Source organism: Coccinella septempunctata, chromosome 5 (genome assembly GCF_907165205.1).
Source record: "Coccinella septempunctata chromosome 5, icCocSept1.1, whole genome shotgun sequence".
Classification (NCBI taxonomy): Eukaryota; Metazoa; Arthropoda; class Insecta; order Coleoptera; family Coccinellidae; genus Coccinella; species Coccinella septempunctata.
The window spans coordinates 27,504,783-27,518,069 of record NC_058193.1 but is presented as its reverse complement, the minus strand read 5'-3'; positions in this window follow the sequence as shown (position 1 = coordinate 27,518,069).

Below are 13,287 nucleotides of genomic sequence, written 5' to 3'. Positions count from 1 at the left end.
TATGAAAATCATCGTAAATCTGAACATATTCTGAATGAGCAACCTTTCTAGTGATAACTCTCGAAATTTCATCGATCCTACCGCAACCGTTTGGTCTTGACGAATTTTTAACTGACCCCATCTTTTTGGGAATTTTTCAAAGGTGAACTTTCGTCACGCGTATGTCCTAGAAAAATCATCGTAGATCCTAGTGTGATACATATTCTAAAAGATCAAGTCTTTTAGTATTCAATTTCGAAATTTCATCGACCTGGCTACAATCGTTCGATCTTGATGAATTTTTAAAAATTGTATTCAATTTGAAGAAAGAAGAGAACTGTGAGTGGGTCTTGAACTAAGTGCTTGAAGGAGAGACCGATTTATATGTTTATTCAATTAGTCCATTTCAATTCCTCAACAGGAAAACTCCAACCGATTATTTTATGTTTATTGATTGATGATTGATTGATTGATTGATTTTTTCGAAATAGGTTCTAATGAGCGGATAAGATATAAAACCTTACCTAGAATTTCTTGTGGCGCATTCGCCATTTTGTATATTCACTATTATTGCCAATAAACCTTCGTAAGCGGAAATTTCTACAGTTCTAAAATTTTAATCGTTTATATTTTGGGTTCTGGAAAACCAGGTTTTTCCACAGAAACTGGAGGTGAATCGATGAAATATTTTTGGTAAAAAAAAATCAGATAAGTAGAAATATTCCCAATTAACTCATTCGATAGATTGAAAATTGTAAGGAAAAGCACTGAGAAATCATATAACCTATATAATCAGATGTTAAATAATGCACAATTATGAAGGTGTGAAATAGAATATTTACTTAAATAGAGTAAGACGGTCTTCATTTCGTCCTCCGAAAAGCAGTAGTTCAAAATTCGATTAATGTGGATTGTATTTCTTGAAACATCGAATATTTCTTGGAAGAACTTTATTGTTCCAAATGGATTTGGAAATAATGAAGGATTTCATGCGCGTAGCTAAATGTGAATGTTTTCCAGGAAAGCGCTCATAGAGTTGGCTGGAAATTTCAGTGCATTGAAGTTGGCAACATTGCCAGTCTGTGCCGCTGGGGTGCACCGACACTGGGTCATCGCCCGTACACTGGGGCATCGACATTCTATGTCAGTCTGAGTCTGGAAAGAGCTAATCGCTTTCGTTCCTCTCTTCCACTTCCAATTTCCTCCCGCAGTCGCTTTCCCCGCTGTTGCATAACTATCTGAAAACCGAAAACAAAGGGGGTGTGGAAAACGGGGATCGTCCGTCTCTGTCTGAAAATGTCTGTCTGGGTTGTTCAGGCACGGAAAACGCCAAGAAATGTCATATTGCACAAATAACGGAGGCATCAAGTTGCAGGATATCGATTTGCGTTGTTTTCCTTGGAAACTTGAAGGTAAGTAATCAGTTGAACAGGGTTAGTTGAACCCTCGTATGAGGGGGGGAAGTTGTTGAATTTGGACGCGACAGATCCACCACCACCATATGGATTTTCCAATAAAATATCATTTTCGTTATTTGAGGACTTAGAACCACAGCCTTCAGGATGTCCTCTTGATTTCTATCGGAACGTTCTCTAAAAAAGAGGCTCTGTTATATTAGAATCCAAAAAAGTCAATGAGAATAATGATAGATTATTCATATTTCAGAATACAGATGTCTAAAACAATTCCTATAAAACAGACGGAATTACTTACATTATAATACTACAACAGATAAAAATCTCTTATATATGTTTCGAAGGATAAACATACGCATGATAAAATAATACTCAATATTGACACATTTTCAAATAGCCTAATTTTCATTCCAAAGTGGTAGATTTCTACACAATCTACTAATCCAAAAAGGTCGGAATGTTATTCAATGATTGCTGAATTGAAGCTTTGTTAAAGAGTTGGTGTTTTCCATCAGAGAGCTCACAAACAAAAAGACCAAATAAATATGAAGAAAAAGATTTCGTACAAAAGTCTTATGCTTGAAGATGTATTTTCGAAAAAACTTTTTGTCGTTTATGATATGTGCTACTTTATTTTAAATGAAGGTGGTTCCTTTTTTGATTTCAAATTCTGAATCTTTTTTATTTAACATACCCTTTACGTTTGATACTAACATAAGTTATCAAAAATGATTAAATTCCTTGGTAAATGTCATAAACCAACGCATTCGTAACTACAAATAATTCTGGCATAAACTTCATGTGGAGCAAAATATATCCCTTAATACTCGTATCTATGAATTTAATATCATCTATGAAATCTCGAGAATGAATGTAGAGAATTTCATAAACTTTATGTGAAAAATAATTATAATCCCAAATGAAAAAACTTTGGAAACTTAAGTGAATTTCAGATTTGGAATTTTCAGTTCACAATTTGTGGAATATGAGTCAGGATAATGCGATCAAATTGAGCCTATTAATTTAAATTATCCTGATGGATAATTGATATCCTTAATTTTCTCTTCAATGGGGAATTCTCCTCGATTTGGGTTATCACAGAATATGCAAGCTTAAACTGAATAATTATGAGTTTCATTTATGAATTTTTCGAATGCACCGCGGAAACTATTCAGAATCATGCTTCAAATATGAGGTTTTAAAATTTAAATCTTCGTTTCTAGTTTACGATTTGGCAACATCGCCTACTAGAAAATAAAAAGCACAAAGCCTTTTTTATAAAATAACAGCTGATGATTTACAGCCATCATAAGGCGCGTATTCACTGGCGAACCTCAACAGCAACCGACCATAAAAATCCCATAAAATTTTACGAACTTCCTCGTTCGTCGCAGACTTCATAGAAAGCCATCTTTATCTATCTCATCAAGATAGTGTATTTTTTGTCCTTTATTATCAACGCATATTTCAGTCAATGTTGCCAACTTGTGCAATAGAAACGAAACGCTTTAAATTTTAATTACCCATTTTTATTTTTCATTTTTAAGTACTTAAAATATTTTTTTTTTGGAAATCGGTTAAAATGGTTATTTCAAAATGTGACGTTTAAAAGATATTTCATGAAAAATACATCATTTTGGTCAGAAGGAGTATTACCTATAGAATGTGGTGTTAATTTCGATATTAGTGCTTAATAAACCCTCTGTTGAACTGCGCAGTCTTTGACACCCCCTCACTTATTTATTCTATAAAAGTTGCATTTTCCATTTTTATGTCGATATCTTTCAATACTTCAAATATAGCTCAAGGTTCAGATAGCTTTCTTGTATCCTTGTATGAACGGAGAAATTCTTTTTAAAATACGAATTTTTGGACAAAGCTTCCTGCAAAGTGCCAAGAAATTTAAAAGGTGGACCTTCATGATCAATCACTTTGTACAGAAACTACTTCCTTGCAAGTGATACATGTTATATAATACTACATAGAGTGATTCAAAACTTGAAGCGAAAAATTAAAGAACGCGATATTCTTGATGAATTCAAAGAAAACCGTACACAAATTATCTGCATATTCTTCGTAAGAAAACTGCATATTCAACAAAAAATTAAACCAACAAAGCAACTTTTGAATTAGTAAACAAATTTTGTTGGGTCACCAGGTGACACTCAACCCATTTATTTCTAGGCTTACTGTAATTCATGAAATTAAATTGGTCGCATATAGAAACTTTAAATTCGAAACGAAGCCTCATCTGTTCAAGTTTTGAATCACCTTGTATAACCAGAATGAAAATATTATTCCTTGTTCCAGATATTCTGAAATCTCTTGTCATTTACTTCTCATTATCGTTCAGTGATGAGCTTCATCTGCATATGAATTAACAAAACCATCTGTTCATGAAATCATTGCTGTCCTTTCAGGCAGCAATTATTGATAAAGCTCGACACGCTCGAACGCAAAGCTTGGAAGATTCAAACCGCGAACGGACCTGCTTTTTCAGCACTGCCTGAGGCCGTTAGCACAGCAAATGAACGGTCAAGGACAAGCAACCGCAGGACAATACACCCTAGCAATGAGACATTAGAAGTTTTAGAACTAGCCTGCAAGACGCTTCGACTATCGCATTTTCTATTTCGCCTTCAGATTCCTGCCAGATAGAGCCGGTCTGAAAGTAGATAGAAACATGAAACGATCTAGTGTATGACCCATCATTTCAGAGGGAAAGTTGGAGGCACAGTGTAAAGCTACAAAGTAGTTTGGTGCAATATGCAACTGAGGCCTATTTTCGACCATTCTCCCCAGTGGAACAAGTCTTTTTTCTAATTGTCTGCATAGGAAAACCTTTATCATCTGATTGGTACATGTTGCAATGAATAGTGAATGATAGCCTGCTTACTCTCATTTTAAACTGCTGGAGATTACATTCGGACAGAAACACATCAGCTGAAATCTCGTTGAAAGAAGTTCTTGTTGACGGTTGGACTCACTAGAGGAGAATCGGATAATGAAGTCGATCTTCAGAAGGTACTGTATACAGTACGTTCTTATAATCAGTCAAAATACAGGGTGTTTTCAAAGGTGAGGCTTTTTTGACAGAAGGTACAACTCATCAAAATAAGTCGTTTAACCAAAAATTGTCTATATAAAATATCCAAGATGGCTGAGATACAACCCCTAACAATTCGACAAAATTTCACTGAATTTCAAGTACGGGACTGTGGAAGGTGACTCCGGAATCGCAAAAACGAAACAAAACATAAACATATGGCTGGACGATGAATGGTTCAGTACCAAGTTCATCGGATTAGATGCATCAGGTCACTTTTAAGAAAATCATAATTGTTGTATCGTGCAATTTAGGGTGAAAAAAAATGTAGAAAATCGAGCAAGTTTCTTGAAAGTGCTTATGTTAGTTATGTTGAAAAAGTGCCATGATGTTTCCCCATTTTTACGACGATTGTTGGAATGTTCGAAAAAGAAAATTGTGACGCCCATTGTAAAGAAATTCGTGAATAATTCAAAATGTATGACAACATCTAAAACACCTATGGGATGTAAACTAGCTATAGATGATACCATGATTCAACAAGAGGGAAGTCTAAATACTTGGCCGAACACAGGGGCGTAGAAGCAGAGGCAGTACATCAAACGATGAAAGCCACAAGAGCTACAGCGTCATTGAACCAACGACAAAAGCGTAGGGATAGAAGCCACGTTCAGAATTCAGAAACAGTTATGATACCTATTACAATTTATTTCTAGGAGATCAGTTGCGTCCTCTTCTGTATTCATCAGGGTGTACCCAAAGATCAGGGAGTTAACTCCCTAATCTTTGGGCGTAGCTTGTTTCCTATCACAGTTGTTCCACCTCCCTGTATATAACAGAGCAGCAAATACACCAGTGTTACTGGCCGCTAGGAATGCATCTTGAGCCTTCATAGAGCGAGTCGAAACATTACACATATAATTTTAACTGCATCTCATCCTCAGTCCACTTGACGGATCTTATTCTTATTTTATTTGGGGGCTTTGCACCTTGCCGATATAGCTATTTATTCATAGAAGCGTGATGCTAAAAGCATCGAAGGTTCAGTGTGCAACTTGAAATGTAGAACGATTAGGTATGGCGAAAAATGTTTCATTTATGTTCCGATCGATCACGTGGTTCCGATTGATAGAGAGACCTTGATCTGGACTTATTATAGCTCAATGTTAAATAGTAATTTTTGTAATAATGCGGACAATTATACTCATCGACTGATCGATTGTGATTTCCTTTTTTGCTTTCATTAGTTTATTCATAAATCAGTTGCTGGCTCATTCTTTTCCTAAAATTTCACGTTAGGCATCACTTCAATAACATTCATAATGGAGATGAAATAGTGTGAACTGTAACTTCAATTTGAATTGTATTTTAAAATGGATTTCGTTCTCATAGATTTATTCCATAAATCTATGGTGAATTTTATAACAAAATGGGCATTTTTAATAAAACAAGCAAATTTTTTCTGCAGGTCAAAAATAGACTATTTTTTGATAAAAAAACAACAGATTTTTTTCATACTTTTCTTTCCATTTCCATACAAAACATTTGCACACATGCACATACACTTGGCTCCCGGATATGTAACGTTTGCGCACGCATCTCACCTCCACTTTTTTTTTGTTCCAAATTTTACAATGTTTGAAAATGGCCGAGTTCCATGGAAACCTTTCTTTTGTTTGGTTGTTTATACTTTAAAAATTACAGTTTTCCAAAATTCGCAGAAAATATTTCGAAATCTGCAAAAAGTAAGCCTCTAACGAAATGCAAGAATTAAAAAAAAAAAGTAAAAGGTAATTTTTTTTTCCTTTTTCTTGGTCTGTCTTGCTATACAGTTGTCTTGCTCAGTCTGCTTCGATATTTAATGTTGTTTTTTCAGTGTTTTTAGATTCTATTCTGTATTTGTAATGTAAAAGATTGATAATTTTAGTAATTTATATGAATATTATGTCATACTGTTTTTGTATTATGTCAATTTAAAACATAATTTTTCATTTTTTAGCCTGAAGAAGGCATAATAAAGTGCCGAAACGTCGTAAAAGAATAGTTTCCTGTGTTTGTTCCTTGGACCGATATTTCCCAACTGTGTAATGAAACCATTTATGGAATGGAGATTATTTTGAAGAAATTCTCGAAAAATGTATAAGTATTATAAATCCTGGATATTGTTATTCAAAAACAGGGATTCACATTATACTCCTTCTCAGTTTCATGTAATCTTCACGACTCCAAAGCGTACTCTGCGTACCTATACCCTCCTGTGCGCAGACGAACTGTTACAAATCAGCCTACACTATGGAACATGCTTTTCCTTTGAAATGGACTGGAATTAGGTTGCACAATCCCCACTGCAGTCCCAGTAAACAGCACAGAGCCATTGGTGAACCAAGTGCTCAGGCACAAAACGTCTGTTTGGTGTAGATACACTATAGCTCTCTATCAAGAACATGCAATGACCTGTAAGGTTCTTCAAAGCTTAAGCTGGTACCCGCGCGGTCCCCTCTATGGAGAAAGGATGAATTTGCATCCTCCACCATCTTGAGAGTCCTCGAGCACCCCTTAAACGGTCCACTATCACATCATTGTCAATGTTACCAGACTCTAAGAGCTGCTCTATCTTGGTAAAATTCTCTAGAACCAAATTTGGGATCTTCCTTAGCTATCTATAGAGGACCTTGCAGACTCAAGGCATACCTACACAAATCATATGCAGACTTTGCCTTTAGTCAGCCAGACCTCAACCCTCGAGGAGCTTAAGATGATTTTGAAAGAAAAAACTCACTTTCCTCTATAACGATATTACCTACTCACCAAGATGGGACTGAAGATTGGTGAAAAGCTCTTTGAGCCTGTTTATGGGCCCACAACCACCAATTGGGAAACTAGTACTGACTAGTTCTTTTACTGAGAAAAGAAGGTACATTACTCATAATAAAGTGTAATTTCGAAGGAATGTTCGTTACTTCTACATTCCAAACGAAAAATGAAATTTGTGGGTTTTTTATTAGCAGTCATTATGAAAAGTAGAGTAAAAAACTCTTTTGAAGACCTCTGTTGACTCGTGGATCAATTTGTCCCTTTTGTATGCAAAGAGTCCTTTTCAAACCTTATTGCTTAATATAATATTTATGAATTTAATCATATTACATCAACTCTGAAGTTGACACATCCATAAATATGTCCGAATAACTCGGACAATTAACTTATTTCACCTTCCAGAGGGAAATGAACCCCTAAAACCCGTTCCCACGTACAGACGTGTCCTCGCCCAACAGTCCAGTACAATAAAATGCATTGTTAACGATTATACAAGTTTCGTGTTTTTCTCTAAATCGTTTTATTCGTCGAAAGTACTCTCGTTTCGTGGTAACGCTCCTACTCAGTTTGCCCACATGTGTGGCGAGCAGATAAGATTGGACCCATTTCTGCATTACAAACACCGCCATCGTACCTGCGGCTCCGCTGAAATATCTTTCGATGTCCTTGAACTTGAACTTCTGCAAGAGTCAACGTTCTCCTGGTTGAGGAGTTCAATGTTAAAAGCTCCTGCGTGTGCGTTGGTCGGATTTACGACCGTTCTCAACGGTTCTCTGTGCACGAAGGAAGCATTTGGTAATGGATCGATGAAGAAACTGCCTCTATAATACGCAGAGGCTTTTCCAACATTTCGGAGCTTTTATACGCAGAATCCCGGGTAGCAGACCGCAAATATGTATCTGTCACATTGGAATTTACTAGAAAAAGCGGATTCCTGGAAAAAATCTGAGGAGGCTATTGGGGTTCTCAGAAGAATTGCACGATAAAGATTTTCCACCATTTTCCTAAGAAACCAACACCCTTGCTCACCATCCTTGGTAATTCTGACGGAAAATTTGATGGAAAGAATCCCCAAAAATGTTGGGTTCAGTTAAAACTTCCTCAAGACCGAACGGTTGAGCCGAGATGGGTGAACTTCTTAGATTTATTACTAGAAGAATTGTTCAATCAGAATATGTATCACATTTAGATCTACGATACCTAATTATCCTGAAGGAATAACTACTCGAAAGCTGACCTTCAAAAAATTCCCAAAAAGTTTGGTTCAGTTAAAACTTCCTCAAGACCGAACGGTTGAGCCGAGATGGGTGAACTTCTCAGATTTATTACTAGACTAGAAGAATTTCTCTTTCAGAATATATATCACATTCAGATCTACGATAATTATCATGAAAGAAAAACTAACTTCTCCAAGACCGAAGGGTTGCGCCGAGATGGGTGAACTTCTCAGATTTATTACTAGAAGAACTGCTCTATCAGAATATGTTTCACATTTAGATCCACGATAAATATCCTGGAAGAAAAACTACTCGAAAGCTGACCTTCGAAAAATGTCTGAGCTACCTCCACCAAGTAAGGAAGGAACCTCTTCAATATATTGCTAAATCTGTGGCACTAGACATCTGTGGATCTTTTAAAGACAGTTTCATCATCAAATCATTCCAAAACGGCGCATTATACGAGAAAATATGAGGAATACTTTTATTTTAAAAAACTTTTAATATTCATTAAAAAGTGTCCCACTTTCATTTCATGAGTTGTTTTCTTTGAATTTTTTAAATTTTTATGGTACGTACCTAATGGTCATAAAGAAGATATGGGTGATATCTTGTGTTCGAAGAAAATTCATGAAATGAATCAAAAACTATATTCTGAAATTCATTTCATTCGATAAAAAGGTTTGTGATAACTAAAATAAACATTTTTTATGGTTTTTCAACAGCCTGTAACATTTAAACCGAACCGATTTGAAAAAATGAAGGGGATGAAGAAAAAGTGCATCATTTGACCTCAAAAATCGACTGTTGAAATATTTGTATGAGTCGAAGACTCACCCTGTATATTCATGAAATATCGCATCGGGAAAATGCGCTCCACGGCTTTGCACATACCTATATGTCGGAATACCATGACCACTTGGCATAAATGTGGCTGAATTCCATTGATGAAGCATTTAATTTCCTCCTATAATGCATGAGTGGTTCTGGGCTTGTGACATAAAGCAGGGGTTATATAGCAAACTTTTTAATTCACGACGCACAGGTTTCTTATTTGGTCTCGGCACCATAGCTAATTGGAATAGGGTACTATCATATAGAAGTATAAGAAAAATGGTACAATGATACTAGGAACTAATAGGATAGGACCCTATCTCTATGCAGAATATTTTAGCGAAGCCTCATATTGAGAAGTGAGTAGTATTTATTCTTTGCTAACTCTGACTAAGGTTACTTTTTCAGTTGTAGTTGAAAATCTCAATAAAGTTGTTTCTTCACGAGTTATACTTTGTTCATAATTTTCGTGAAAAATTTTCTCAAAAATTCACACAGGTTCCGATTCAGTATGTCTAAGTACGAATAAGAATTTTTTACTTCAATAGAACACTATCTATTTCAAGGATTTCACTGGATTTCTTTGCGCCTCACGATGAGAAAGGATTTGCTTAGCCTTTTCCTCATACTCAGACCATGTCCTATCAGAACAAAGCCTAATATTTTCAATTATATTTCAATGGTGATGTTTAATGAAACGACGTTAAAAGCGCAATTCTCAGAATTAACTCCCTACGAATAACGTGTTTCGTACCGTTGATAACTAGTTTTATCACAATTTGTGTAATGTATACAGCATTTAAATGTTAAGAGTGGTAATTATCAGGAACAACGATGCTCTATGCTCCATAAAATTGGGGAAATGTTTACAGAAACGTTTCATCTCATGAAACTAGTTCACGGAGATGATGTTTTATGAGTAAGTTTAAGATTATACTCCACCAAGACGCTGATTCATAGGTTCAGAACGATTATGCAGAAAAAAGCCATACAACTCCTGCTTTTCCAGCCACAACAATCAGCTCTCAAGCTAATTTTTTTCATATTCTCGTGATTCCGCTATCCTACTGCTGAAAGAACCTCCTTAAGAAAAGCTGTGTTTTTGCGTCAGTCGTATTAAATCGTTCGCAAACTTCACCCTCAGTTTCCATAATCTCTTCTCTTGAACAAGGACATGTAAGAGGAGGGAGCGGACCGTTAAGGATTGGGGCAAACTCACAAATCTGCACTTTACTAGTGCTGTCATCCTTTTTCCCTCAGTTTCGTAGTCGCAGAGCCAGTAAAAATCAATAAGACAAGGTATGGGTAACATTTACCGATTTTATTTATAGTTAGGAAGGAAAGTACCGTCGATATGGAGAACTCGACATCCTTATTTAAATATAGACTTCTATTTCGGGTTGTTCGTAAAAATGTCAGAATAAATAGGATATTGGGGCAGATGGAAAGACTCTTGTTTGTAGGGTAACAAGGGACACAGTGAGGAAGTTTTTTATACAAGAATATACAAGAGATATCCGTTCTGCCATATTAGAGTAGTAATTATTTGCGAGATTAATTCCTCAGAGATCTTTCTTGATTCCTACGGAATTATTTTGAGAAATAACTTTCCTCTGAAGGAAGAATGTACAGGGCCTTTTTGAGCTCATCCAAACCTATTCCATGGCTACCCTGCTTACCAGATCTGCCGTGTCTGTATTTTTATCTTGTTAATGGAAATGGAAGTTACATAACTTAAAACAGCCACGTCCCTCGCTTCGTGTCTTTCATGCATTTGTTTTCGACTGAACCAGTAGCGTCAAATTTGGTAATGCAAGCAGCAGATATATTTTTCCAAGATGTCGTTCGTTAAATAAAGCCATTTCCACCCTTTCTTCTACAAAATACACCATACTACAAATATACAGGGTGGGCAAAATTGGTGATACATGAATTACAACTTTTTCAACCCAACGAGATAGAGGAAAATGCATGGCACATTACGGTTGTCTTTTTTCGAGAAACTAATAATTCCATCAACTGCATTACTCTATCTTCTTTTGTTTTCGAGTTTTAGGTCGAAATTTCAACTTTGTTCATTATTTCCGTTTCTGTTTAAGCCAGGATGTTGAAATGAAAACATTATACAGACACTTTTTTAATAGTAATCAAGTGGCGTACTATGATTTTTTCCAATATTTTTTCCCATTTGCTGAGCTATAACATAAAGATGTATTTTTTCTTATGAAAGCAGTAGTTTAAAATGACTTAAAAAGACTGAGGATGATATATAATATATTTCTGAAACGGTAAAAAATGGCGATTCTTCCTGAGTCATTTTAAACTACTGTTTTCATAAGAAAATACACAACTTTATGTTATAGTTTAGCAAATAAACCTGTAGGAAAAAATCATTGTACGCCACTGAATTGCTATCAAAAAAGTGTCTGTATTGTGTCTTCATTTCAACATCCTAGCACAAAGAGAAACGGAGATAATGACCAAAGTTGAAATCGCCCAAATTGAAATTTTGGCCTATAACTCAAAAACAAAAAAAGATAGAGGAATGCAGTTGATTAGTTTCTCGAAAAAAGACGACATGAATGGTACATTCACTTTCCTTTATCTCGTTGGGTTAAGAAGTTAATTGTAGTTCAGGTATCACCAATTTTGCCCAGCCTGTACAATAGCTTTAACACACTTGTAACGTTTAACGTTCTTAAAAATTCACGATAGGTAGACTAAGGGAAATCAAAAACATGGTCCGTCTACTTTCTTGGACAAAAAATAATAAATATTCTCGAGATAAATTCCACATTGCTTCTTTCACTATTTTCGCTGTTATTTCATTATCGATGGATATTTTGAAGCGAAATTTTAGGGTCAGATAGTACTCGATACGATCTTCAAAATTGGTTATCCCAATACCCCTCATCCCTATTCAAAATCAAGTGGTTGTGCTAACTCCCGTCAGGGGGTTGAAGTTGCGGGGATGAAAAAAGTGGAAAAGTTGTTCCCCCTCGTATCAAAAATTGACTGGTCCAAGCGATTTTCCAACTTACTAACGGGATATCAGTGATTCCCTTTTGCCAAAAATGATTGAAAACAATTTTCGGGTGCTGTCATCCAGAAAAACCTTGACCCAGCCTCCTGCAAACGGCCAACTACAACAAAACTCTACGTACAAAACGAGCAGGTTTCCAGGTATGTATTTATGTATACAAAATACAATGAATACGGTATGTATATATTTTGAGCAGAAATTCGCACGAACCTTGTCTTTATTGCAGTTCATGGAATACATACAAGAACCGTAAAAAAAGCATTATTGTTTGTTTCCGGAAATTCTCTTTTATGGCGTTGTAGTCATGCGCAAGTTATCACTCTGATCGATAATGGGAATTCTGACTGATTCATCGCGTCTGATTTGGTCTTTAAATATTGATGGGATTGTTGTACAGGGTCAGCGTTGAATTCGATGTAGTTGTCAGGCATAAAATATAACAATTTTCTCATTGAAGACTTGAAAGAGGATAAATGCTGACCGAATGAAAACGTTTGTTTGTTTTATTTTCTGTTAAATCTTTCAATCATTTTTTAAACAAATCAGCTATTTTGTTAGACACTGCCCTATAGGTTGCATAGCTGCAATTTGAGGTCTGCAATGTCTCAGTGATTACACAGCTTAGCTGACCTATCGCAGACATTACAACAGCTCGCCAATTCTTGACGAGCATTTGGCAAGACATTCCTCAAACTTTCTTCGATAACCTCATTGACACAATGACGAATAAAGTGAGGGCCCAAAGAAGAGGTATTAAAACTTAGTTTAAATGTGTTTGTAACAGAATAAATCTTCTTTTAACTTGCAGAATCCTCCAGATAGAAAATCATTTTGTAAATTCCCGCTTCATCAAATTCGAAAAAGTTTTAAAAATGTTGCCAATCAACTGTTATGAATTTACGAAAGTAAGAACACATTTCATAAAATTACCCATCAAAC